The 26369-nt window shown below is 39.6% G+C and overlaps 1 pseudogene; it reads right to left on the bottom strand.

Moving 5' to 3' along the window:
* Positions 1-7751: 7751 nt before the first annotated feature.
* LOC146625075 (outer dynein arm-docking complex subunit 2-like) lies at positions 7752-26255 on the bottom strand (annotated as a pseudogene).
* Between the last annotated feature and the right edge of the window lie 114 nt (positions 26256-26369).

Raw genomic sequence — 26369 nt, forward strand, 5'->3', positions numbered from 1 at the left:
AATGAAAAATTAACTGCTTTAGATGAATCACTGAGTGACACCACAGTTTTTTGTGTGTTCAAACAACACCTATTGGCATTAACAGACACGTGTGAAGTTGAATCACGTGAGAAAGAAGAAAAATACAGACTTTCTGTGGAACTCTGTAATGGGGACGTGATTAGGTGTGCTTTTGATAAGGCAGGCATTTTCATGCCCCCAGACATGATTGAAGCCATCCAAAACAGATTTACCACTGTAGTCTGGAAAGAACTCAAAGAAGAATGTGTTAAAGTTCCATTGGAGAACTTTAAAAACCTCAGCAAGCTGGTTTACAAATCTCTTTGCAAAAAGTATAAAACGCCTGAGAACGTTCTCCTGTTCATGCAGTTACAGTACCCAATAGTTGAGGAAACAATCGTGGACGTGTTCAAAAACCAAATAGCAAAATTATCTAAGAAACCGGGTTCCATCCGCCAATTTTTAGCATCTGCACGCAATTTTTTTTGCCGGAGCAAAAGACACAATAAGGTTTCTGTAATGTAGGGAAATCAACTGAAAACATTTCTTAAAAACTAATTGGAGCCATTTTTAAAATCATAATGGCTCTTTAATTAATTGGATCATTTATGAAACTCCGCGGACCGGTCGCGACAGATGGCCGTCCCCTCACTGAGCCTGGTTCTGTCGGAGGTTTCTTTCTCTTAAAAGAAAGTTTTTCCTCCCCACTGTCGCCGAGTGCTTGCTCAGAGGGGTGTGTCTGCTGGGGTTTTCTTTTTAACACTGGAAGGTACCAAACCTTACAGTAATACATTGTAAGGTTTCCTTACAGTGTATTACTGTAAGGAAACCTTACAGTGTGAAAAGACCATCATTTACTTTCCCTTACAGATTGAAGTGAACTGAATTGAACCGAAAACACAACTAATTCAGCGCTTCAAGTTAATGTCAATAAAAATGTTTACATTTCATGCCCTGATTTCTGTTTGATTTCATTGTCTGTGAGTTGAACAAATTCATTCTTACCAACTTCGTGTTTCATTTAAACGTGTAACCTATTTTTAAACCTTTCAAAAATCTGAACATGGCAGAATACCGTTTAATAAAGCAGAATGTGATATTTTGTATCTGACTTATTTCAAAACATACATTGATTTATGTGTGGAAGAAGACAATGTAGCATTTTTTAAAGGAGAGAAAAGAAAAGGCAAATTCCTTTTTTCTTTTGAGATTATTGAACCATTTGACAAATTTGTTATAAAATGTATTCTTAATTTTTATAGTATTTGCTACATCTGGAATTTTGCTTAAAATGTATTGTGCAATTTATTTAGATTTTTCAAGGGAAAAAGTCACACTGATTATATACACTAGATGTCGATACACCATATATATCTATATATCTATATATATATAGATATAGATATAGATATATATATATATATAGTATAATAACACTGTAAACTCCAAATATGTCCAGATAAGATGTTAAGTAAAGTTAAGTAAAGCATGCTACACTGCAGATGTCTTTTAAGAATGTGATGATAAAAAATAATCACTAGATGGCGCAATCAGCCCACTGAAAATATAACACACAAACCCTGTATTGGAGAATGGTAGGTACCTTAGGTTTACATTGCGGCTTCAGTATCTGTATTTTTGTGTTCAGACATCAGTAATCTCATCCACTGCCTTCCACGCAGGGCCCCTTATTCCTAATGATACGAAGGGGCCACAGAGGAGACTGTTTAGCTTTTGATCCTCATATAGTTAAGGTGGCACACAAACATAAAAAATTATATATAATTGGGGTGGGCGGGGTTAAACGCAGATCAAATGACATCACAACCAGGGATCAAAGGAGTAGTCACGTCACAGGCAACGTGTATCTATATATAGAAGGCAAGGCAATGTCTAGACACACACACCGCTTGGGTTCAAACGCAGTTACTTGCTTAATAACAAACCTAGAATAAATTTTCACGAAGCAAAGAGAAATTTAAACACAATGAAAAATATAAAAGCTAGGAGTAATCTGGATAATTGTACAACTGATGACACAGTAAGTGCTGTGAAATCACTTGTGCGCCAGTTGTTCGACAACATTACAGCGGGGCAGTGGGACGAGTTTCTGTTAGGTCGCGCAGACAAGGTCACCACACAACAGCTCTCTCAATTTGTGGCAAACATGGTGACCCTGTGCTCGCAGTCGACAGCTGCAAACCAGGGGTCTTCCCAGGCCACCCCTGCACCTGACGTCTCCTCTGCCACTGCTGGCAGAAAAATAGTCAAGCGAAGGAAGACTGCACGTGGCGGTGGGTTAAAGAAAAAACTCAAAAACCCGTGGATGCGCTGTAGGCGTCAGTCAAGTTCTGTCAGCTCCGCAGACGGAGTTGAAAGCGCCATAGAAAATCCAGTCAATGTAACATCTTGTGACGTTCCTATGGATTACACCGTACAGTCAGTCATTGACGGTGTGATTTTTCAGGCCGAAAAAGCAGCACATCTCTCTGCTGAAAATTACAAGAAAGAAATGTTTGACAAACTCTGGCCTGAGCTGGAGTCTAAAGATGTAGAAATCGCAGAAAATGTGGAAACTGTCATTTTCTCTGACATCTGTAAGGAGCTGGCTATTCCAGAGCATGCGGTTTTCTCCACCATGGTTTTAGACGAAAAACACCAAGAAACGATCATTTCTACATTCAAAAAACACCTGGTTCCATCTTCTGAATATACATCTAGTTCTGTAAAAGCTCCAACCCCACAGAAATCCCCTGTTAAACATGAAAGCGTGCCGGCTGAAAACAACTCTGAGGATCAAATATGGCTGAGCAAACTTATTCAAACTGTGTTTTCAGAGTTTGCTAAAATATCAGTGTCCCCCTCTTCCGATTCTCTGCATGAACGTTTGTTGGAGAAGGTCTGGGCTGAAATCCAGAACATTAAAGTGCCTTTAGGCCCAGAAGTGCTGGAAAAGGTTGCCAAGGACATTTTCAGTGATCTAAATGAAAAATTAACTGCTTTAGATGAATCACTGAGTGACACCACAGTTTTTTGTGTGTTCAAACAACACCTATTGGCATTAACAGACACGTGTGAAGTTGAATCACGTGAAAAAGAAGAAAAATACAGACTTTCTGTGGAACTCTGTAATGGGGACGTGATTAGGTGTGCTTTTGATAAGGCAGGCATTTTCATGCCCCCAGACATGATTGAAGCCATCCAAAACAGATTTACCACTGTAGTCTGGAAAGAACTCAAAGAAGAATGTGTTAAAGTTCCATTGGAGAACTTTAAAAACCTCAGCAAGCTGGTTTACAAATCTCTTTGCAAAAAGTATAAAACGCCTGAGAACGTTCTCCTGTTCATGCAGTTACAGTACCCAATAGTTGAGGAAACAATCGTGGACGTGTTCAAAAACCAAATAGCAAAATTATCTAAGAAACCGGGTTCCATCCGCCAATTTTTAGCATCTGCACGCAATTTTTTTTGCCGGAGCAAAAGACACAATAAGGTTTCTGTAATGTAGGGAAATCAACTGAAAACATTTCTTAAAAACTAATTGGAGCCATTTTTAAAATCATAATGGCTCTTTAATTAATTGGATCATTTATGAAACTCCGCGGACCGGTCGCGACAGATGGCCGTCCCCTCACTGAGCCTGGTTCTGTCGGAGGTTTCTTTCTCTTAAAAGAAAGTTTTTCCTCCCCACTGTCGCCGAGTGCTTGCTCAGAGGGGTGTGTCTGCTGGGGTTTTCTTTTTAACACTGGAAGGTACCAAACCTTACAGTAATACATTGTAAGGTTTCCTTACAGTGTATTACTGTAAGGAAACCTTACAGTGTGAAAAGACCATCATTTACTTTCCCTTACAGATTGAAGTGAACTGAATTGAACCGAAAACACAACTAATTCAGCGCTTCAAGTTAATGTCAATAAAAATGTTTACATTTCATGCCCTGATTTCTGTTTGATTTCATTGTCTGTGAGTTGAACAAATTCATTCTTACCAACTTCGTGTTTCATTTAAACGTGTAACCTATTTTTAAACCTTTCAAAAATCTGAACATGGCAGAATACCGTTTAATAAAGCAGAATGTGATATTTTGTATCTGACTTATTTCAAAACATACATTGATTTATGTGTGGAAGAAGACAATGTAGCATTTTTTAAAGGAGAGAAAAGAAAAGGCAAATTCCTTTTTTCTTTTGAGATTATTGAACCATTTGACAAATTTGTTATAAAATGTATTCTTAATTTTTATAGTATTTGCTACATCTGGAATTTTGCTTAAAATGTATTGTGCAATTTATTTAGATTTTTCAAGGGAAAAAGTCACACTGATTATATACACTAGATGTCGATACACCATATATATCTATATATCTATATATATATATAGATATAGATATAGATATATATATAGTATAATAACACTGTAAACTCCAAATATGTCCAGATAAGATGTTAAGTAAAGTTAAGTAAAGCATGCTACACTGCAGATGTCTTTTAAGAATGTGATGATAAAAAATAATCACTAGATGGCGCAATCAGCCCACTGAAAATATAACACACAAACCCTGTATTGGAGAATGGTAGGTACCTTAGGTTTACATTGCGGCTTCAGTATCTGTATTTTTGTGTTCAGACATCAGTAATCTCATCCACTGCCTTCCACGCAGGGCCCCTTATTCCTAATGATACGAAGGGGCCACAGAGGAGACTGTTTAGCTTTTGATCCTCATATAGTTAAGGTGGCACACAAACATAAAAAATTATATATAATTGGGGTGGGCGGGGTTAAACGCAGATCAAATGACATCACAACCAGGGATCAAAGGAGTAGTCACGTCACAGGCAACGTGTATCTATATATAGAAGGCAAGGCAATGTCTAGACACACACACCGCTTGGGTTCAAACGCAGTTACTTGCTTAATAACAAACCTAGAATAAATTTTCACGAAGCAAAGAGAAATTTAAACACAATGAAAAATATAAAAGCTAGGAGTAATCTGGATAATTGTACAACTGATGACACAGTAAGTGCTGTGAAATCACTTGTGCGCCAGTTGTTCGACAACATTACAGCGGGGCAGTGGGACGAGTTTCTGTTAGGTCGCGCAGACAAGGTCACCACACAACAGCTCTCTCAATTTGTGGCAAACATGGTGACCCTGTGCTCGCAGTCGACAGCTGCAAACCAGGGGTCTTCCCAGGCCACCCCTGCACTTGACGTCTCCTCTGCCACTGCTGGCAGAAAAATAGTCAAGCGAAGGAAGACTGCACGTGGCGGTGGGTTAAAGAAAAAACTCAAAAACCCGTGGATGCGCTGTAGGCGTCAGTCAAGTTCTGTCAGCTCCGCAGACGGAGTTGAAAGCGCCATAGAAAATCCAGTCAATGTAACATCTTGTGACGTTCCTATGGATTACACCGTACAGTCAGTCATTGACGGTGTGATTTTTCAGGCCGAAAAAGCAGCACATCTCTCTGCTGAAAATTACAAGAAAGAAATGTTTGACAAACTCTGGCCTGAGCTGGAGTCTAAAGATGTAGAAATCGCAGAAAATGTGGAAACGGTCATTTTCTCTGACATCTGTAAGGAGCTGGCTATTCCAGAGCATGCTGTTTTCTCCACCATGGTTTTAGACGAAAAACACCAAGAAACGATCATTTCTACATTCAAAAAACACCTGGTTCCATCTTCTGAATATACATCTAGTTCTGTAAAAGCTCCAACCCCACAGAAATCCCCTGTTAAACATGAAAGCATGCCGGCTGAAAACAACTCTGAGGATCAAATATGGCTGAGCAAACTTATTCAAACTGTGTTTTCAGAGTTTGCTAAAATATCAGTGTCCCCCTCTTCCGATTCTCTGCATGAACGTTTGTTGGAGAAGGTCTGGGCTGAAATCCAGAACATTAAAGTGCCTTTAGGCCCAGAAGTGCTGGAAAAGGTTGCCAAGGACATTTTCAGTGATCTAAATGAAAAATTAACTGCTTTAGATGAATCACTGAGTGACACCACAGTTTTTTGTGTGTTCAAACAACACCTATTGGCATTAACAGACACGTGTGAAGTTGAATCACGTGAAAAAGAAGAAAAATACAGACTTTCTGTGGAACTCTGTAATGGGGACGTGATTAGGTGTGCTTTTGATAAGGCAGGCATTTTCATGCCCCCAGACATGATTGAAGCCATCCAAAACAGATTTACCACTGTAGTCTGGAAAGAACTCAAAGAAGAATGTGTTAAAGTTCCATTGGAGAACTTTAAAAACCTCAGCAAGCTGGTTTACAAATCTCTTTGCAAAAAGTATAAAACGCCTGAGAACGTTCTCCTGTTCATGCAGTTACAGTACCCAATAGTTGAGGAAACAATCGTGGACGTGTTCAAAAACCAAATAGCAAAATTATCTAAGAAACCGGGTTCCATCCGCCAATTTTTAGCATCTGCACGCAATTTTTTTTGCCGGAGCAAAAGACACAATAAGGTTTCTGTAATGTAGGGAAATCAACTGAAAACATTTCTTAAAAACTAATTGGAGCCATTTTTAAAATCATAATGGCTCTTTAATTAATTGGATCATTTATGAAACTCCGCGGACCGGTCGCGACAGATGGCCGTCCCCTCACTGAGCCTGGTTCTGTCGGAGGTTTCTTTCTCTTAAAAGAAAGTTTTTCCTCCCCACTGTCGCCGAGTGCTTGCTCAGAGGGGTGTGTCTGCTGGGGTTTTCTTTTTAACACTGGAAGGTACCAAACCTTACAGTAATACATTGTAAGGTTTCCTTACAGTGTATTACTGTAAGGAAACCTTACAGTGTGAAAAGACCATCATTTACTTTCCCTTACAGATTGAAGTGAACTGAATTGAACCGAAAACACAACTAATTCAGCGCTTCAAGTTAATGTCAATAAAAATGTTTACATTTCATGCCCTGATTTCTGTTTGATTTCATTGTCTGTGAGTTGAACAAATTCATTCTTACCAACTTCGTGTTTCATTTAAACGTGTAACCTATTTTTAAACCTTTCAAAAATCTGAACATGGCAGAATACCGTTTAATAAAGCAGAATGTGATATTTTGTATCTGACTTATTTCAAAACATACATTGATTTATGTGTGGAAGAAGACAATGTAGCATTTTTTAAAGGAGAGAAAAGAAAAGAGCCAGCTGAGTCTATTATTGTTACCAGACAAGAATATAACTGCACCAAATTTTGGAAGATTAAATACAAGAAATTTTAATCTTTTGACAAAGTGATTAAGTGAAACATTTTGGATTTACTCAGTTTCGAATGATGAGATTTTCTGAAATGTAGATATATTTAAAATAAATACATTTTTAAAATAGACATTGAACAGGATACACTTCCTTTTCAACATGACACCCACCTTCAGAAGGCATGTGACGCTCCTTATTGGCCCACAGTTTTCACTGATCGATGTCTCAGGCCAAAGGGTTGAGTAATGAACCATGACGGCTCTGTAGGCACGTTCACTTATTCAACCTGAACTAAACTGAGAGCAAATTTTGGCTTTTAGGGAGAGGTGAAAGAGATACCTGTAAAGGAAAGAGATGTTGATTCAAAGCAAAAAAAATATGAACAAATGAGATCTTCAAAGGTAGGAATTTTTTTTCTAACAATTAAATGGTCCAAACGAAATTTGATAAGCCTGGAAAAACACAGTTCTTTAAAGTAACACATTACATAACTGCGCTGATCATTTTTGTATAGTCCCTCTTACATATCCAGGGGTGTTGCTGTGATCAGTTTCTAAAAGTGAATAACTCAGCATTCCTGTTAGCCATGTACAGTAGTCGGATGCTGCGCACACAGCCGGCAGCAGCTTCTTGAAGCTCCTCGTCATCGGATCCCATCATGTGGATCAGTGGCTGTGGAAGTATACAGGACAGAGCTGACAACCAGCAGAAGAATGTATTCCCAACAAATCTCATTTACTAAAGAGTGTTTCTCAAAACTGAATTAAAACACCAGAAACACATCACATTTCAAAGCATGAGATGCATTATAATACACCAGTCCACACATCGGTGTGGTTAGCAAAGAAGCAGAGGCAAGGCATTCCTAGGATTTTCCCAGAAAAACCAGAAGATGAAGTGAGCTAGCCTGTGGATGAAAAAGCTGTGAACTTACAGAATAAGTCCGGTTAAAATCTAAAAAACTGCTGTTCTTCTACTTATAACCACATTATTTTGTAGAAAAATACAAAAGCAGTCTGCTCAGTGTCGAGGAGTGTGTGTGAAACATTTGTGTTTCATGTGATTAAAATCCAAATATACATTATGGAGTAGTGTTGCAACTCTTAACTGGTACATTAATAAGGGCAAACATAGACACAGATTTAAAAAGTATTTCTTAAATTGGCACATTCTTACCACCCGTTAAAAAAAATCTAATAAAAATGTAAGTCTAAATGGAGGAAACAAAAAAGCAGTTTGAATGTGACTGAATTTTGGAGTCAGATATCTAGGTACCACAGCACTGTAACTGACCTGAACTACTTCTTTTTCATGCATGGTAATACAGTTGTTGGGATTCCTTGACAGCTGATACAGGGCCATGGCTGTGCTCCGCTGTACCGAGCCTTCTTTCGACTTAAGGTTACGCACAAGTGGTGCCACAGCTCCAGCCTCACCAAATGATGCCCTATTGCTGCCCCACATGCAGCACTGTGCGATGGCATCAGCAAGATGGTGACGGAGCCTGTCATGAGTCTGGAGAGAAATAAGACGCTACTGAATCCCAGACAGCATTTTTTACATTGCCCAGAACAAGTTGTGTCTACTAATGCACCCCTCATTAGCTGGATTCATACAGCAGTGAGTGATTAAAGAGCACCTAAACTCAGCATAAAGACGGTATATGAATACTGACAACAACACTACAACCCTGTTGTTTTTCTCCAGCTGTGAGGTGTTCTTACTGTGTTAGTCAGCTTGGCCAGCGATGGGACAACCCCGAAATCAGTGAGGATTGCCAGGTTCTCCTCATCTTTGGCTATTTTGCAGATGGCAGCACAAATACTTGCCAGCACCTCATTGTTTGTTGAGCAATCAGTTGGAATCCACCGATGAGCGAGCGTGCAGTTTCTCCTGCATCCTAGAGTCAAAAAGTCTGTTATTAGCTGCAAATGAACACAGAAGATGATCAATAGGGGAGCAGTCCTAAGAATCCAGTCCAGTGGATCCAGTGAATAAGTACTAACAAAGCCCGACCCTGTTTCCAGAAAATATCAGGATGCCTTTTAAAATGTAAATAAAAACAGAATGCAAGCATTTACATTTTTTTTCTTCCATCCATCCATCCATCCATCCATCCATCCATCCATCCATCCATCCATCCATCCATCCATCTTCATCCGCTTTATCCGAGGCCGGGTCGTGGGGGCAGCAGCCTAAGCAAAGAGACCCAGACCTCCCTCTCCCCAGCCACCTCCTCCAGCTTATCCGGGGGAACACCAAGGCGTTCCCAGGCCAGCCGAGAGATATAATCTCTCCAGCGTGTCCTGGGTCTGCCCCGGGGCCTCCTCCCGGTGGGACATGCCTGGAACACCTCACTCAGGAAGCGCCCAGGAGGCATCCTTGTCAGATGCCCGAACCACCTCAGCTGGCTCCTTTCGATGTGGAGCAGCGGCTCCACTCTGAGCCCCTCCCGGATGGCCGAACTTCTCACCCTATCTCTAAGGGAGAGGCCAGCCACCCTTCGGAGGAAGCTCATTTCTGCCACTTGTATCCGCGATCTCGTTCTTTCGGTCACTACCCACAGCTCGTGGCCATAGGTGAGGGTAGGGGCGTAGATCGACCGGTAAATTGAGAGCTTTGCCTTTACACTCAGCTCCCTCTTCACCACGACGGACCGGTGCAGCGTCTGCATTACTGCAGCTGCAGCCCCAATCCGTCTGTCGATCTCCGGCTCCCTTCTCCCATCACTCGCGAACAAGACCCCGAGATACTTGAACTCCTCCACATTTTTTTTCTTTTTAATTTTAATTTTTATCTATCATCTATCTATCTATAAATCGATCTATCGATCTATCAACTTTCAAATCACTGAAGTGGACTCTGACAAACAACACGAGTAACTGATGCTTAAATTATTTTCTGTGTTAAAGCTCAATTTAACTGGAATCTACACTGGTCCAAAATATGGATTGGCCTTGCTAACCACACAACTTAGCATAACCTTGTTCAAATATTGGCACACAATAACAACACAAAAATGTCCAAACTGCTGAGCTAGAGGTTTAAAGGTGGTAGTCCACTGGATTTGGACACAGTGGGTACATCAATATTTAATTTACAGCATTTCATAAGTTTATATGTTTTCTATGCTTTTAACATACCACGGTTACAAATGAATATAATGTTATTCTGTGCATGGTTGCTCTGTCCTCTGAGCTACAGCCACCCCAACTGTGTGCCTCTGGAGCTGGTAGCATGTTCAGAGAAGATTTTCAGCTGGGAAATCAGAAGCCATGCCACAGGATATTTACTCAGTCTGGCAAAAACACTGCAGAACTCTTTGGTTTACAGGATAAATATGTGCTTCACTTCACACAAACAGGAGACACAAAAGATCCAGTTTTAAGTCACAGACAACTAAAGAAATACATACCTCTGCATTTTCAATGCATGCACAAAGAGCCCAAGCAGCACTAGACTGAACATCTGCACTGGGGGTTTTTAGCAGCGACCACACCAGACGGATTCCATCAAGCTGGTCAATGATTCTGAAGAGAGAGAAAGACATGGAAGTGTTGTGAGAAAAGAGGGAATGAAAGACGGAATGAACAAACAAATAAACAATTGTAAACACATTTTGCCCACTGTGTGAAACTCCCCACAGTAACTGGCTATATTTTATCATACTAACAATTTTTTATTGGGCTTTTTATCCCAAACACATGTAATGGGTTTATTGTTAGTTAGCACTAATAGATAACTAACAACGTGAATTCTGACATTAAGTTGTATTTAGGTTTAGGTATGTTAGTCTGACCAGCTCACCTCCTAACAGTGACTGCAGGCCGATAGTAAAACACTGGGAATTAAACCACAACCACATTTAACACAGCAGGTACAATAAACAAAGCTTTTAAAACCTGTCATTAAGCCGGGGATAACAGGGTAACCTACCTGCATAATTACAAATGTAAAAAACAGGAGATTTCTTGAAGCATCAATGCATGACCAGTTAATGATACCGTGTTTAGATCCTTGACTTGATGTCATTCTTTTGTAAAACGGTATGACCGTATTGTCAAGAATATGTGAGTGTATGAATATATGAGTCAGACACATCACATTTTAACAGGCAGTTTGTCTTGTGTAAATTGTACTTGTGATGTACAGAAAGAGACAGACTTACACCATGTTATCCTTATTTGTTGCACAGGCACCCACTGCTTTGGTAACATTCACAAGCAGCGCCTGGTTAGATTACAGGAAGATGAATCGGTAAAGGAGCAAGTTGTAAACATGGCATCACCATTAATGCAAAAATAGAAAAAAAATCTAGATACCTGGTTTGGGCTTGTGAGCAACTTAACTAGTGGTTTGATGCCTCCAAACTCACGGATGGCAGCCTTGTTAGCAGGTATCTGGGCAAATTCTCCCAGGGCTCCCACTACATTGACCAAGACTTCTTCGGGTTGATCAGTTAGTAGATTCACCAAGATCTCCAAGGCTTTGTACTCTTGAAACCTTTAAGGAAAGAAGACAAAACTGGGGTTGTATGATATCACTTAGAATAATTTAGCAATTAATTATATTAACCAAAGAATGTAAAACAACACTAAGAGTTTAGTAGTGTTTACCAGGTTGTGCTAGACTGGGAACTGTAAACATTTGTGCTACCATTGGCAGCAAAAAAATACATAGGTGGAAAGTCAGGGGATGAATAAAGTACTTCTTATCTCACTTTTTAATCCATTCACTAGTCTGAACCATGTCTGGACCACGGTGTGAAGTGGTTTGAACAACAGACTGATGACTATCACTATGTCTAGAACCCCATGCAGGGCATACTACTCAAACTTAGCATTGACTTAGTTGCATCTGCAAGCCACACTGCAACCCACCTCTACTCCCCTTCTCCTTTCATGCCGTTTCTGACTAAATCCAGCATGAAATACTAGGAAAACACATGCATATCTACAATGGGAAGAAAACCAAGTCAAAAATAAATGTAAAATGTCAACAGCCAGCACACTGTGTGGCTCCAGTTTTGCCTTTTAACTGCACCATGGAATCAATGTCTGTATTATCATTAATCAAGAAAATGGCTAATATGTGCTGCTGTCCAGACCATGTAAATCATCAGTCACAGAAAAGAAAAAAACATCCTGTTGTTTGCAGTGGGCCACAGGGTCTCATTTGACCATGAACTTAATGACGGAAAAGAGAAGAAAGTCGACTTCCCTCTCAATACTCCTGTAACAAAACATATTCAAAAATGATTGTCATTTCAGTACGCCACTCAGCCTGTGACTGATTCTGAAATGAGCGCATGCCCCTAAAACCCTGTTACCATTAACAGCCTTTCCTTTTTGACAGTAATGGCTCTGTCGCTTCATTCCAAACTTTTGCCTGACCTAGACATTTCAACCTCCTAAGACCCGCACTCCTCTACGGCATGCATTTTTCATTTCTCTTTGATATTTGGTCACATTGGGGCCTTATTTTTGTTTTTAAGAAAAATAAGAGCCACATATGAGGATATTCGTTTAAAATTTTGATAGAACAGTAGCAGTATAATGTCCTTGTAAGTGGATATCAGGCCCTTGTCGAGCAAAATTGAGTATTTTGGTCTAAATAACCCAAAATGTGATGTCCAAATATGTGGACGCCAGGTCCTAGAAGGTTAAGTGATAAGCCTGAGAGAGTTCGAAAAAACAGATCCACTTACACATTCAAGTGGGAATTAAAAACATTTGCTGTACATCATGCTGGTTTCCTCCCGAAGAGGCGGCCAATTTCACCTTCATTCATATCCAGCTGTGCATGTCATCCAAAAAACACAACATAACACAACACACGGAAACCAAACCACAAAATGAGAGAACGCTGTCAACCTTTGTGATAAGTTAAAGTTAGAGTGAGGACAACCAAAGTGTTTTTTAGTCTTTGTAGTGTCACTAAATGTGCTTTACATAAGATTAATGGCATCATTTCTTCTCCCATGGAGGTTATGTACGTGAAAGTGTTTGTGCGTGTGTGCATGCATGCATGTCATTCTTTCTGTAAACACTAAAATTGTTTTTATAATCCTTATAAAAATGTCTAAGGCTGTAGAGTGGGGTCATGTTTACTATCCATTAAAGTTTGGCTAACATCCTCCGAGGTCTCAAAGGTTGAGTTGATAATTAATTAGTCAAAAATTGGTAAATAGCTTCAAGTGTAGAGTGTATTGTCAACATAGAGAAAGTACCGTACAAAGACCTATTTAAAACTATGTTTGTTACTGCCATTGTTTGTATGATAACAGCATATAAGAGATTCTAAATATCACATTACTTTGGACCTCTCACCTCTCTTTCATGGTCAAATGTTCATAAAATGTCTTTTATGTCGTAAACTGCTTAAAATTCTACTGCCATTGTTTGTAGTGGAAACATTTAGGAAGTGATACTGGCATATGGGAATTCTAAATATTACTTTATAGTTTTCATCCAAATATCATGTAACATTTGACCTCTGACCTCACTTTCAAAGAACAAAGAAAACGATAGGAACAAAATACAATACTGTTTCCTTGAAAGTAAATACAGCCCAGAGAGTGAGCTGCCTTGGCTGAGGTTTGCACTGTCTGAGCGCTTCTTCTGTTATTATTATTATCATTATCGGTAGCTGGATAACTGTTTTATAGTGTGACAATTCATTAAGTGAGGCAGAGACCCTGTACTGACAACAAGTGTTTTAAGCTGCTAAATTAGTCATGGCCAGTTAAGCTTTCATTGTGTCAGTTATGATATATGAAGTGCAGAAAGCCTTGTGAGTGCTACTGAACCCTTTTTCTAATTATTTTTAGAATTCCACTAAAATCTGAACTACACATAAGAAAAAATGCATTTTCTCACCTCAGGAAAAAGCTTTCAACTTCATATAGTACTTTTTTTTTTTTTAAATCATAACAATTATTACAACAGACTAGCTTATGAGTTCATTTGCTAAACTGAAGGGAATAACCAACACATCCTGATGTCTATGCAATCAGCATCCACGCTGATCCTTTTGTTTAGCTGTGCAAAAAACTGAAATCTATAAAAATAACATGTGGTGATGGTATAATGTCCCTCATGCACAGAAGTCGGCAGGATGCGTTCTATATCCACCGCTGCTACTCATGTGTTCACAGACTGCATCATTCTGGCAAACATATGTTCGAAAGGCATGGGCATATGTGGACGATTCAGTGTTTTACTGCTATCAAACTATTTCATCAAGAGATTTGTCAAAGTCATACTAATCTGTTACATCTAATAACGAACACTAAAAAGTTATGAATACATTGTTCTTTGTGTCTCTTTTATATTCTCTTTTAAAATCTGTGTGTGTTAATGAGTGGTACCGCTGTGCTGTCTGAGGTATTCATACTTAGTTACATTCTCCTGGCTTATGGAACATTTCCATATTGCTCCGGTAGCAGCAGCCAGAAGTTGCTTGTTGTCTGCTTTATGCAGCAGTGAGACCAGTGGCTGCAGACCTTTATACTTGCGCACCAGGTCACGGGTTTGCTTATCCTCTGCACACTGCAGAGCAAAAAGAAAGAAGTGAGAGCTATGTTAACACTGTATAGAACTCTTTTAGTCCAAATCCTTTATTCTCCAATGGATCCAAGACACAGACAAGAAACACGGTACCTTAAAGATAGCACTGGCACAGTGCATTTGTAGCTCATCGTTGTCACTGCTTAGGTTTCTGACCAAATCTTTGATCATGCCTAAAGTCTGAATGTCATTCCTGTAGCTCTCCTGTAGTGACACAAGAATAAACAGATCACATAACCATGAATGAACCATGAGGTGCTGTAGGGTTAGGCTCAGTGTGTCTCAGGCAGCAGCCAAGAGTGAAGGCCATGGAGGACCAATTGGTGGCTATTGAGGCTGGCGACTGAGTCCCAGCCTCCCAGTCTCCTCTCTAGTGGGGAAGGAGCCTGAACTAGTGTGTGAGGTTGAGAGATACTGGCTAGATATAGCCTCACCTCAACACATGGCTTGAGCTATGGAACCAGTCTCCTAGAGAAGGACTGGACTCTGTTCTAGTCTAGAGTTGCCTTCAATGGGAGGTGGTGGGCTGCGGTGGGCATCCTTGAATTAGAATTTTAATCAGTGGACAAGAGCGTTTGATCCCTGCACCTGCAAGCCAGGGAATAGGTCCTGGATGTTGTTTGCGCTTGGAGTACCCAGTGTACCCATAGTATCCACCCTTCTTGGAGTTGCTGGGTGGTGTGCTCGACAGTGCTCTGTCTGGAGCCTCTGTTTTCCTACTAGGAGACTTCCACGCTCATATAGGCAACAATAGTAAAACCAAATGGTGTTCTGTTATTGGACCTGCACTATATTGCCAAATGTATTCACTCATCTATCCAAATCACTGAATGTAGGTGTTCCAATCACTTCTGTGGTCACAGGTATATAAAATCAAGCACTTAGGAATGCACACTGTTTCTATAAACATTAGAAAGAAAGAATGGGTTGCTCTCAGGAGCTCAGTGAATTCCAGCGTTGCACTGTGATAGGATGCCACCTGTGCAACAAGTCCAGCCATGAATACTTCCTAGCTACTAGACAGCCGACAGTCAACTATTAGTGGTATTAGCTCAAGAACAGTGCATAGAGAGCTTCATGGATTTGTTTTCCATGGCCGAGGAGCTCCAATTAAGCCTTACATCTATAAGTGCAATGCAAAGTGTTGGATGCCATGTTGTAAAGCATGCCTGGAGTGAAAAATCATGCTTCTCTGGCTGGAAGAGTCTGGTTTGGTGGTTGGAGTGATACTTTACTAACTGCACTGTGCCAAGTGTAAAGTTTGGTGGATGGGGGATTATGGTGTGTGGTTGTTTTTCAGGACTTGGGCTTTGCCCCTTAGTTCCAGTAGAAGGAATTAAAAAATTTTCAGCATACCAAAGCATTTCTGACAAGTTCATGCTTCCAACTTTGTGGGGAGAGTTAAGGAAAGAATGACAATAAGTCAGAATTGTTTTGTGCTCATCCAGTGCTCTCCTATGTCACACATTTTGTTCATAACCTTTAAGCACAGAATTTGTATGAACAACCAAGCATCGGAAAGTTACGGTTCGTGGCACCCAGTATCTCATGTGGTCTTGTTGGCTGCAGGCGGTGGTCTCCAGCTCACACTGGAGCAATTCACAGTCGAGCATGAACCAGTGAATATGAGAATTAACTCCTACACGTCTAAGGCCATGGCCATCAGCAGAAATAGGGTAAATATTTTGACCCCTCCAGATAAGGGGCTCGTTGCTGTCCCAAGTGGAGGGATTCTTGTTCCCTTGATTGAGGGAAGACAGGGGCAGAAGATTGACAAATAGATTGCGGCTGCTGTACTCGTCCGTCGTGGTCAAGAGAAAGCTAAATGTGAAAGCAAAGCTGTCGATTTACCGGTCTATTTACGTCCCTACCCTCACCTATGGTCACAAGCTTTGAAACTAGTAGAAAACCAGCAGAAACTAAAAACTAAACATTTTTAAACAACAACAAAGAAAATGTAAATAAGAAAGTTAACTCTGAAACTAAATTTTAATTTTTTTTAAAGTTAAAATGAAATAAAAATAAAAACTAATTAGAAAATGCAAAACTATTATCAGTTCTATAAATGTATTTACAATAAAAAAGAAAGGGAAATTACTGGCATTGTCATTTAATAAAAATGATTTGCAGTATTTGTTTTAACACTTTGAATAGATGTTTTAATTTGACGACTTGTTGTCAATCCTAGGCCCCTCTCACCTCTGAAGCACATTCCTGTAGGGTGCCAACCACTGGAATAAGCATTTTCTGAAGTGGAGACTTGAGCAGGCGTCCCAGCAGAGGGATACCCCCAGCCTTCCGAATGGCCTTCTTGTTCTTGGTGCTCCTGCTGCAGCTCCATAATGCTAAAGCCCCACAACAGGCCACCTCTATATCCTCCTCCTGGCTGGGAGTAAGGCTGGCGAAATTAGGAAGGCAGTCCAGCAGCTTTACCTGATTGGAGATATAGACACCCCAAAACTTACATGTATATAAACACACAGATGAAGCTGTGTGCAGACAAGCAAACACACTCTGTATTTAATCTGATATTCTCTACATATAAGATCTGTGAGCCTAACACAAATTCAAGAACTAAACTCAAAAAATTTATTTGCTAGATTTGGGTAATAATTGATGGTTCCAGATGGAAATAGCTCATTTTTGGTCATGATGGGTGGGATTAAAGTTCTGTTACTAGAACATTTCATTCAGGGAGAATTAAAACAACAGAGAAGTTAGGAGTGGAAAACTGTCAGGATAGATGTTGATGCTGAAAAGCCCAGTGTGACCATTTAAAGCCATCATTCTGTGTTCATTTGATTTGGAGCTGAACAAAATAAACAAGACATGGTGGCTAAATTAGGAAGGCAGTCCAGTCAAAGATCCCTCCATCAATAATCACAAATGCAGGTCAGAGGATGTAGGAGACATTCTATCTGGTACCCAGCACCCACTTTCTAATTTAAAAAAAAAACTGATGACCACTATCAGGCATCTATTGTGTGAAAAGGGAACATAATTCTTTACTTCAAGGAAGCCAAAACAACAAAAAAAAACCTTTGAACTATGTTAATATATGGATTTCATCAGAATAAAACAGAATTTTTCTCAAAGTTTTCAGGTTTTCTGAGGTTATTACAAAGAAATACTACATCATAAATAAGCTGACCTGTGTTTTCAAGGAAAATCTGCCACTGTTGGACATTTTTCGTTATTACCAGTACAGAAAGATCAGGCTCAAATCTGCAGTGTTTTTTCCTGCTGCATTCCTCACCATGGGATTGTAGAGCTTGAGCCATGTCACACTCTGAACTTGCATTTTACTGTGCTTACACTCACCAGTTTATTGATACCACCATATAACCTGACATTTCTTCTTGCTCTGCGGAACTTGGCCACGTTAGCGATGGTCTCGGCAGCTAAGGCCTTCAGTTCCTTGACTGGTGAGTCCAGGATCTTCACTATGCTCTGCACGCCTTTCATGTCAACAATAACCCGACGGATTTGCGAGTTGTGGCTGATGGTTCTCAGTATTTTTAGAGATCCGATCTAATCACAAGAACACACATTAATATTAAATATAACCAGTTAAAAATTATGTTTGTTTTATGATAAAGAAACTTATGCCTACAAGAGGTCTCTAGTAGCCAAAAAAGTAGCAAAACTTTCCACTAAAAGTAGATAAAATGTTGCAGTACAACCCAGTTGAAAAGCACCAACCCACACATCTCATTAGGAATGCTATAGAATAATTGCTACCCCATTTTTTAAACAGCATGCTTTCTACCTTGCACTCATGTTTCTGAAACTAAAACACAGGCTGGCACACATGGCCAGCTCTGTTCATGCCAGCAGGCCATGCAGGTCCAACTTTGTCATGGCAACTCACTTTGCATTTGTGTTCATCTGTATCCAGCAAGTTAAGGAGGACTTTAAGGCCACCTGTGTCCTGGATAGCCATTTGGCATGACTCCTGCATCAAATTAAAGTCCATCATGGCACAAAGAGTGTCAACAGTGACTATCTGGTCACCATCCTGAAACAATAATTTCAAACACAAATGAATTAAAAAGTAGGAGAGGAGGAAATAACATTAAGAATTCTCCATTCTCTTATACTGCTCTTCCCTCTTACTCTGTTGTTTTTTTTCATAATGCTACACATGCTGGAGCTGTTTCATTGATGCCACAGCCTTGTACTTTAAGTGTTTAGCGTTGTGCTGGTTAACACTGATAGAAAAAAAATGATTTGCTGAATTCCTGGTGTTCAGTTTGGCTCATGGTAGGTTTCAGCATCTAATGGTAATGATATTATAAAATGACTACTGGGCAAACTATAAATAACTGTGCTGTGTGGCGTCCAGACACACACACACACACACAAAGAGGTTTTTGTGAAACCTGAGTTTGCTTCTGTTGTGCAGAGTGAACTTATCATACCTTGAGATACTTAACCAGTTTCTGGATTTGCCAGTATTCAGAGGGCAGGTCTGTGTTAGTCTCTGGATGGCGATATGGCTGCTCCTCTTCCTCTTCACTCTCAGTGGAGCTCTCACTGAAAAGTTCCCCTGGCAGGGCTCCTGCTGATGTCTTCCTAAAATACACAAGAGCAACTTCTGCCTTTTTAATTAGACATACAATCAAAACCCTATATGTCTAACGTCTTGGTTGAATTTACCCCAATTGCAGATCTAGAGGAAACTCTTAAAAGGAAAACTTACAGTTTCTGGGAAGACACGTGTCCAGGTGAAGAAGATGCAGATAATTCTGCTTTCGTCTTGCTCTTGGCTCTTTGTCTTAGATTTTTGTGCTCATCTTCAGAACTCTTAAGGGGTTTATTTTCCTCTGTTTTACTATAATGAGGTGAAATAAGAGTCATTATAGCTGCTTCATGGCTACAATCAGATCCCTTGCACTTTTAACCTCTGCTTAGTTTAATTTAGCCCAGCTGCAGTGCAAGAAGGAACCCTTGTAGGTTTTGACAAAAGAGATCTTACCGTTTTTGGGAGGACATGTGTCCAGGTGAAGAAGATGCAGAGAATTCTGCTTTTATTTTGCTCTTGGCTCCTTGTCTAAGACTTTTTTCCTCCTCTTCAGAACTCTTATGGCCTTTATTTTCCTCTGTTTTACTGTAATGATGTGAAATAAGACTCATTATACCTACTTCTATTTTGAGATGGTCATTTTTCTGGCATAATCATTATTTAACAATTCAGGACAGGGTTCAGCATTTTTTAAGCAATTAAGATTAAAAAGACCAGTTTCTCCTCAGATGGGTACAAATATCCTGAGGTAAAGCTGCAACAGCTCAGCCCTTGCTAGATCTATTTATCAATCAAAGACCAAATTTGATAGATCTTTTGGGGATTCTTTTCTCATACTTATTCCTAAGTTTTGTGTTTAGCAGAGAGCAAAGAGGGTTTCCCTTGAATTTCTAAACCATATAACGATGTTTTTATAACATCTTAGCAGATACACTAAACACATGCATTAAAGACTTGGCATCATGGTCATCAAAGTTCATCTGCTCTTCAAGAAGAATACCTGCAATGCAATGAATATTCAGAAGAATTCTTAAGTGAGGAATCATCACATACCCACATGTAGACAAGATACCACTTGGTCTTGGTTCATATATGTTCCTACGTGTTGTGTGCAGCTCAAGCTGTAGTTGCTCATTCACAGTCTTTTCCTTTTTTGTTGATAGTTCTTGAACTGCAGAAGCCTGCTGGTAAGGGGGAAAGCGAGAAGTTGAAGAATGAGTGTAAATACCTCTTCCAATTTGCAACAAAACAAGCGAAATTTGACTGTAAAGTGCTTTGTAGTCTGACTGTACATTTCTCAAATTCTTGCTTATATAAAAAAAGCTATTCTGATTAAGCTGATTAGCATTTCTTTGACTTCTTGTCAATCAGCGTGCTGTATTTTCCATCCATTTTTGCAACTCTATGTCTGACAAAGTCTTGGTCATGCCACTCAAGGAAGACTCATATAAAAACCACGAAAGAGTAAAAAGTTATAATTAAAAACACAAAATTGACATAAGAGCCCGTACTCAACAATATATGGACTTATTTATTTGGGCTGTGTTTGTGCATTAGCTAGAGCCAAGCATGCCCAATTGCTTTTTTCATTGGCTTGTGTTTTATAAAACACAAAGTGCTATTGGAAACGTATGTCAATATACAAACCCACAGTTTGACTTTACTAGGCTAACCAACTTTCTCCAGTTCTACTATATGAGAAATGGACAAATTTGTACTTGTCTGCCTGGAACTCAAAAGTACTACAGGAAATTAGCCCTGTTGTTCTCAGCCAACTTTGGTGGTTTCTCCCATTGATACTTGGGGACGTCTAGTCCATATGCGGCACAGATGTTTCCTATACACAATGTCTCTGTGCTGTCCTTTTTTTGCTTTTAGCCTTTATTTGGACAGATGCAGTGAAGAAAGACAGGAAAGCAGGGAGAGAGAGAGGGGGGTTGGTTTCATGGACTTCAGGTGGAGACCTCAATGCACTGTAAGGAGTTTTTTATGTCTTGGCATCAATGCCACCTATCACCTCCTGTGGCCAGCTTATTATTCCATCAATACATATGCCCTATCAGCATATGATCTTATTCCTGCTGTTCAGTTTGCTTTTCAGAACCTTTTTTACCTTCTAGAGGTACTTGGCTATGGCAGGCCTTCACTTCACCTCAGTTCCCACTGGCCTGTGGGATAAGAAGGTACTTGCAGCTGCACTTTTTATCTGATATTCTATCTTCTAGCAAGTTTGGATCACCTTCCCTCTCTTTGCAGCTATTCGCCTACACGTTCCCAGTCTGAATGACATCTTGATATCCTCGCTAATGATCCTGGTGATGTAATGTTCCCTCACTGATGGGATTTTGCCAGTGAGCCGGGGGACTCCTGCTCTTGGTTGAGTGGCTACTTGAGGTTGGGCACAATCTTTTTCCTCTGATAAAGATTAGATCCTTCTGTCCCTGTAGGCAGCTGGGTATCAACTAGTTCAATTCTGCTGGTCTCTTTTACTACAGTTGGTTCATTATGTCCATATTGCTCACTACTGTTTCCACTGTGCAATAGCCTCTTAAACTCCAGCTTCATCTTTTATTGATGTCATTGCAGTGAGCTGCCAGGTGCTTCTTGGGCAGTGTGGATGTTGGCTTTTGTGTTCATCCATAGTTCCCACATGTGTTAAAGATAACTGATCTCTTACTGCATTGGCTGGAATAGTAGCATCCATCAATTCTGTGTTGTCAGTCCTTGTCCATGTATAAGGCATACATGGACAAGTAGTAGTTCCAGTAGTCCACTTATCATCAGTATATCTGGGCATATATACAGATGTATAGTATTGCACTATTGCAAAAAATTCACATTCATTCACTCAGCTTAAATGGCTGAGAGTAGTACAACATGCTAATATAAACTGGGAGTTGGTGCAGACTATTGACTGATTAGCAAAGTCTGATAAAAAGTAAAAAAAACAGGGACACTGCAGGTTCATATACTAACAACTGCTCAATCATTGAAGTCATGTCCAGAAGCATACCCTGCTTTGCTGTCTGTTTGGTCTCTAACGAAATTTTTTAGCCTGGATTACAGAATCCCAACTCTGTGTACAGATATGAATCACACAGCATCAGTCATAAAATCACAGGATTAGAGAGAAGGTTCATAAGACAAAGAGGCATTTGAGAACCCACACACTTTTGCTTAGAGAGTTACAATTCACAGCAAAAAAAAAGACACACCTTAATGTGTTTATGTTAATTGCTATAATTCTACTCTACCTGGTTTATTTTATCAGCAAAATGTGGAGATCTGCTCTTCAGAAGTGTTACCAGGTCTTCATAAGCATCACTTGTTCGCTCATATCCATTCTCCTCCCCCTCCTGTTTTATGCCCTGTGAAAACAAAGTTAAATTAACTTTTTTTTATTCCAAAAACCACAATTTATTGTGGCTCACATGTCAGCTGTTGTTAGTTAAAGTTACAGTTGAGCTGAGGTTAGAACATATCTGAAAGCTTGTGTGAAAATGAAATGATTATGTTTTAAGTCATATTTACATAGAAATATAAAAGATCACAATGTGGACCACACTGCCTTTCTACGGAAGAGGATTAGGGCCACTGGAAAAAAAATCTGAGAAAAAAGTTAGAATTCTGACTTTTTTCTCAGAATTCAGGAAAAGAAGAAAAAAAAAGACGTGCCCACTTTTTTTTTCCAGTGGCCCTAATCCTCTTCCGTACCTTTCACTTCTAGTCTTACCCCATTGAGAAAACTCCCAGCAGTGCTACAGGTAATGTAGAGGGTTTCAGTGTCACAGGGCTCAATCACAAGGTAGCAAATGTCACCCTGCACCTGTCTCCACAGGGGGGCACGATAGCCATTTGAAAATTGAAAGTCTGAAAACAAAAACAAGAAAGCCAACTTAATAACCTTGGAAATGGTTAAAGGTACAGTCCGTTGATTTTCGAGTTTATTTCACAGAAAAAAAGAATTCAGCTTCAAGCCTCATCTCCTGAACTCAAGTTAGGGTTCTAACCAGGGTTCATACGCATTTTTGAGCATCAAATTCAAGCACTTTCAAGGTCCATTTTCAAGCTTTTCCAGCACATTACCAAAAAAAAAGAATGCCTGTTTCACTTTGCATCACCTCAGTAAGACCATGTAAAAATTAAAACAAACCATCTTAGGTCGACTTAAATGTACTTTGTGCCTCTTGTTAAAACAGAGAAAAATGCACCACACAAAAATACTGAAAAAGGAAATGGTTGCCTTATATGCATATAGTATACAAACTCAAACACATTTCTCTTAAAAATTAAGATATGCAAATGTGAACAAATGAACTTGTTAGAGATATTCATCTCCACTTGAAAAAAACAACAACCCCACAAAACAAGAAAACTGCACCAAATACCACAATAATACACAGCAAGGCCAAATTAATAAGTCTCTTATCAGGTATTGATGCTTCTTTCCTATGTGACACAAAAATAGGAGACAGATGTTTGTTTTTTTTAAGCACCCATGCCCAGAAAAATGGGGGCAAAAGGGAGGAGATCGCGTTTAATCGGTTATAACAAGAGGTCAGAAATATAAGTGCCGACGTGAGTAGTGTCCATAGAAACCTCCGAATCTCAGCCAGAAAATCATGTAAACCATTTCAACAACAACCAAACAAAGCGAAGATACCAAACAGTTAAAAGAGCAGCTATGTCACCATGAATCTGTGGACAGGTAATATCCATATTTTGATTTATGATTTTCTGGAGTTAAAGGTGTTATATGCTATAAAATACTTTTAAATAAATTAGGTGAAGGGACTTTAAGAATGCACAAGCATCTACCTAAAATCTATTTATTTAGTCTATCATCTGTGATATAATTATGCAAAATTATAATGTGTTGTTCATCTCCCTTAAACAAACAGGCAGCCTTAAAGTATGAAATATTAATATATTAAAACACTTAAATTTCTCTGCTGTCTTGCTCATAGAGGGGCTGTCTGATTGTTGAGGTTTTCTCTGTATTATTTTAGGTGCTTAGCTTACAAAATAAAGGTGATGGTTGTGATTTGGCACTATATAAATTGTTTTGAATTAAAGTAAAAATATAGTGTGTAACAATTTTCTTTTTACGCAAACAGTAGTTGAACCACACCAGCTGGTGCAGCCATCATGGGGCACAGTCTAAATTTCATGTTTTTGATGTTTCCTACAGTAGCTAATCTACTGACATCTAACAGTGCAGCATGATATCATTGGTTATGATGTCTATAGTTATACTTGCAATATAAATCGGATTTGAATGGGGGTTTTTTTGTTTGTTTGCTTTTTCTGTAGAATAGAATAAAATGTGTCATTATGTGTGCATGCTGCTAAATGCAATGCAATGAAGCAAAATACCTGAGCTGAAAAATGACTTTGTAAACTGGAATCTGTCTCTCATGTCTTTGAGAGCAGCAGAACACAGCTTTTATGCAGCATTAGAGTTAACAGTGACTGCTTTCCTCGTATTCCAGTAAAATGTGGAACTGATTCAAACCTGATGTGTATCGCAGCGACTTCAACAGCCCTTTATCCCCTCCACCGCAGAACATTTGAAGGATTTCCACTTCATTCTTCACTGCTTTGGGGTTCAGCCTTACTTGTCTTTTGTGAATATTAAGGAAAACAAAACAATAATTCATTAGTAGTTACTTTTTTCAATATGCTTCCTAGTCCAATCAGATAGGCTGTTTCAAATGTGCTTGAACATGTCTAAATGGAAATATTGTGGAGCACTCACTCTGATATGTCTTTAAGAAGCTTGTCAAGGATCTGTTTGTCCATGTCTTGGAACAACTGAAACAGTTTGACCTTGACCTCCAAGTCCTTAGATAAGCCTTCCTCCTTCGTCCTGTCTACCACACTTACTGCATCGTCATGGGCTTCTATCGCCAGGTCAGAGGAAAAGCTCCTACCAAGAATCTTAACCAGGGGCTCTTTGTTTTCTGAACAACAAAAGAGGGGAGGTTTAGCGATTCAAATTCAAATGCTATGAGTTGGATTCATTCTGAACTATAAAAACAGCTGGCTTTGACTGTACTTTGTTTCTTTTCAAAACTAAGCTAATATTATCTCTCCATAACAAATCCACTGGCAGTATGAAATAAGTATTACTATATTCATCATGTGTCCATCTGTTAAAGAAATATATATTAGTTCAGAGAAAGAATTACCAATGGTGGCATAATTGGATGGCTGTACACAGTAACAAGGAGGACAAACACATTAAGTCTGTGGGTTATGGAGGAATGCTGGTGGTTGGACTGCTTAGGATGCAAATTGGACTCAAATTTACCTTCTAGACATGCCCGAACCTCCACCAACTTCTTATCATCTGCCAGATGAAGCAGTTTAGAGAGCTGGCTGAAGCTGCGTACATAAACAGTCGGTGGAGAGAGCTGCAGGAGTGGATGGCCCTCACTATCTCTTTCGTGGGACTGAACATCTGAGTCACTGAGTAGGAAATAAAACAAAAAAGAAACTTTAATTGCCTGAAATGCTTAATGGAGATCTGAGTCTTTGTTTTTGTACTTCTGATGAAATACAGTGGAACGTTCTCAATCTTACTGAAGCTGAAAAACAAATAAATTACAGTCCACATGCAGCTTTGAGTATGTCTAAGGTAAAAACATTTGGAGACCATGGTGACAGCAAATCCTGCACAGACACATAATACTGAGAGCCAGCCAGCTGCCCACTTCATGATTAGACCAACCTGATGTCGTAGTCTGTTTTGAAATCAGACGCCACTAAAGTGGTACTCCACTGGAGTGGCTCCTCAAACACATGTTCAGCTTCCTGTGGGTGTTGGGAACTAAAGTGCTCCACAAAGTGCAGGATTTCTTTCAACAAGGACTCATTCATTGGTGTGGATGCCAGCTTTGCAGTACTGGAGCTGACCATGGTCCATTGGGCAGCCCTGGTCAATGATATCCCCATCGCTGTGTCTGGGATACTCTAAAACTTAACATTAACAAAGGAACCATTTAAAACAGCCTTTTAAGTCTTGGTTTGCTTGTTGGATATGACAGGAAATAAATAAATATTTCTGGA

Source organism: Diplotaxodon limnothrissa, linkage group LG9, assembly GCF_057381915.1.
Source record: "Diplotaxodon limnothrissa isolate DT_005_m linkage group LG9, D_limnothrissa_male_GT1.1, whole genome shotgun sequence".
Lineage (NCBI taxonomy): Eukaryota > Metazoa > Chordata > Actinopteri > Cichliformes > Cichlidae > Diplotaxodon > Diplotaxodon limnothrissa.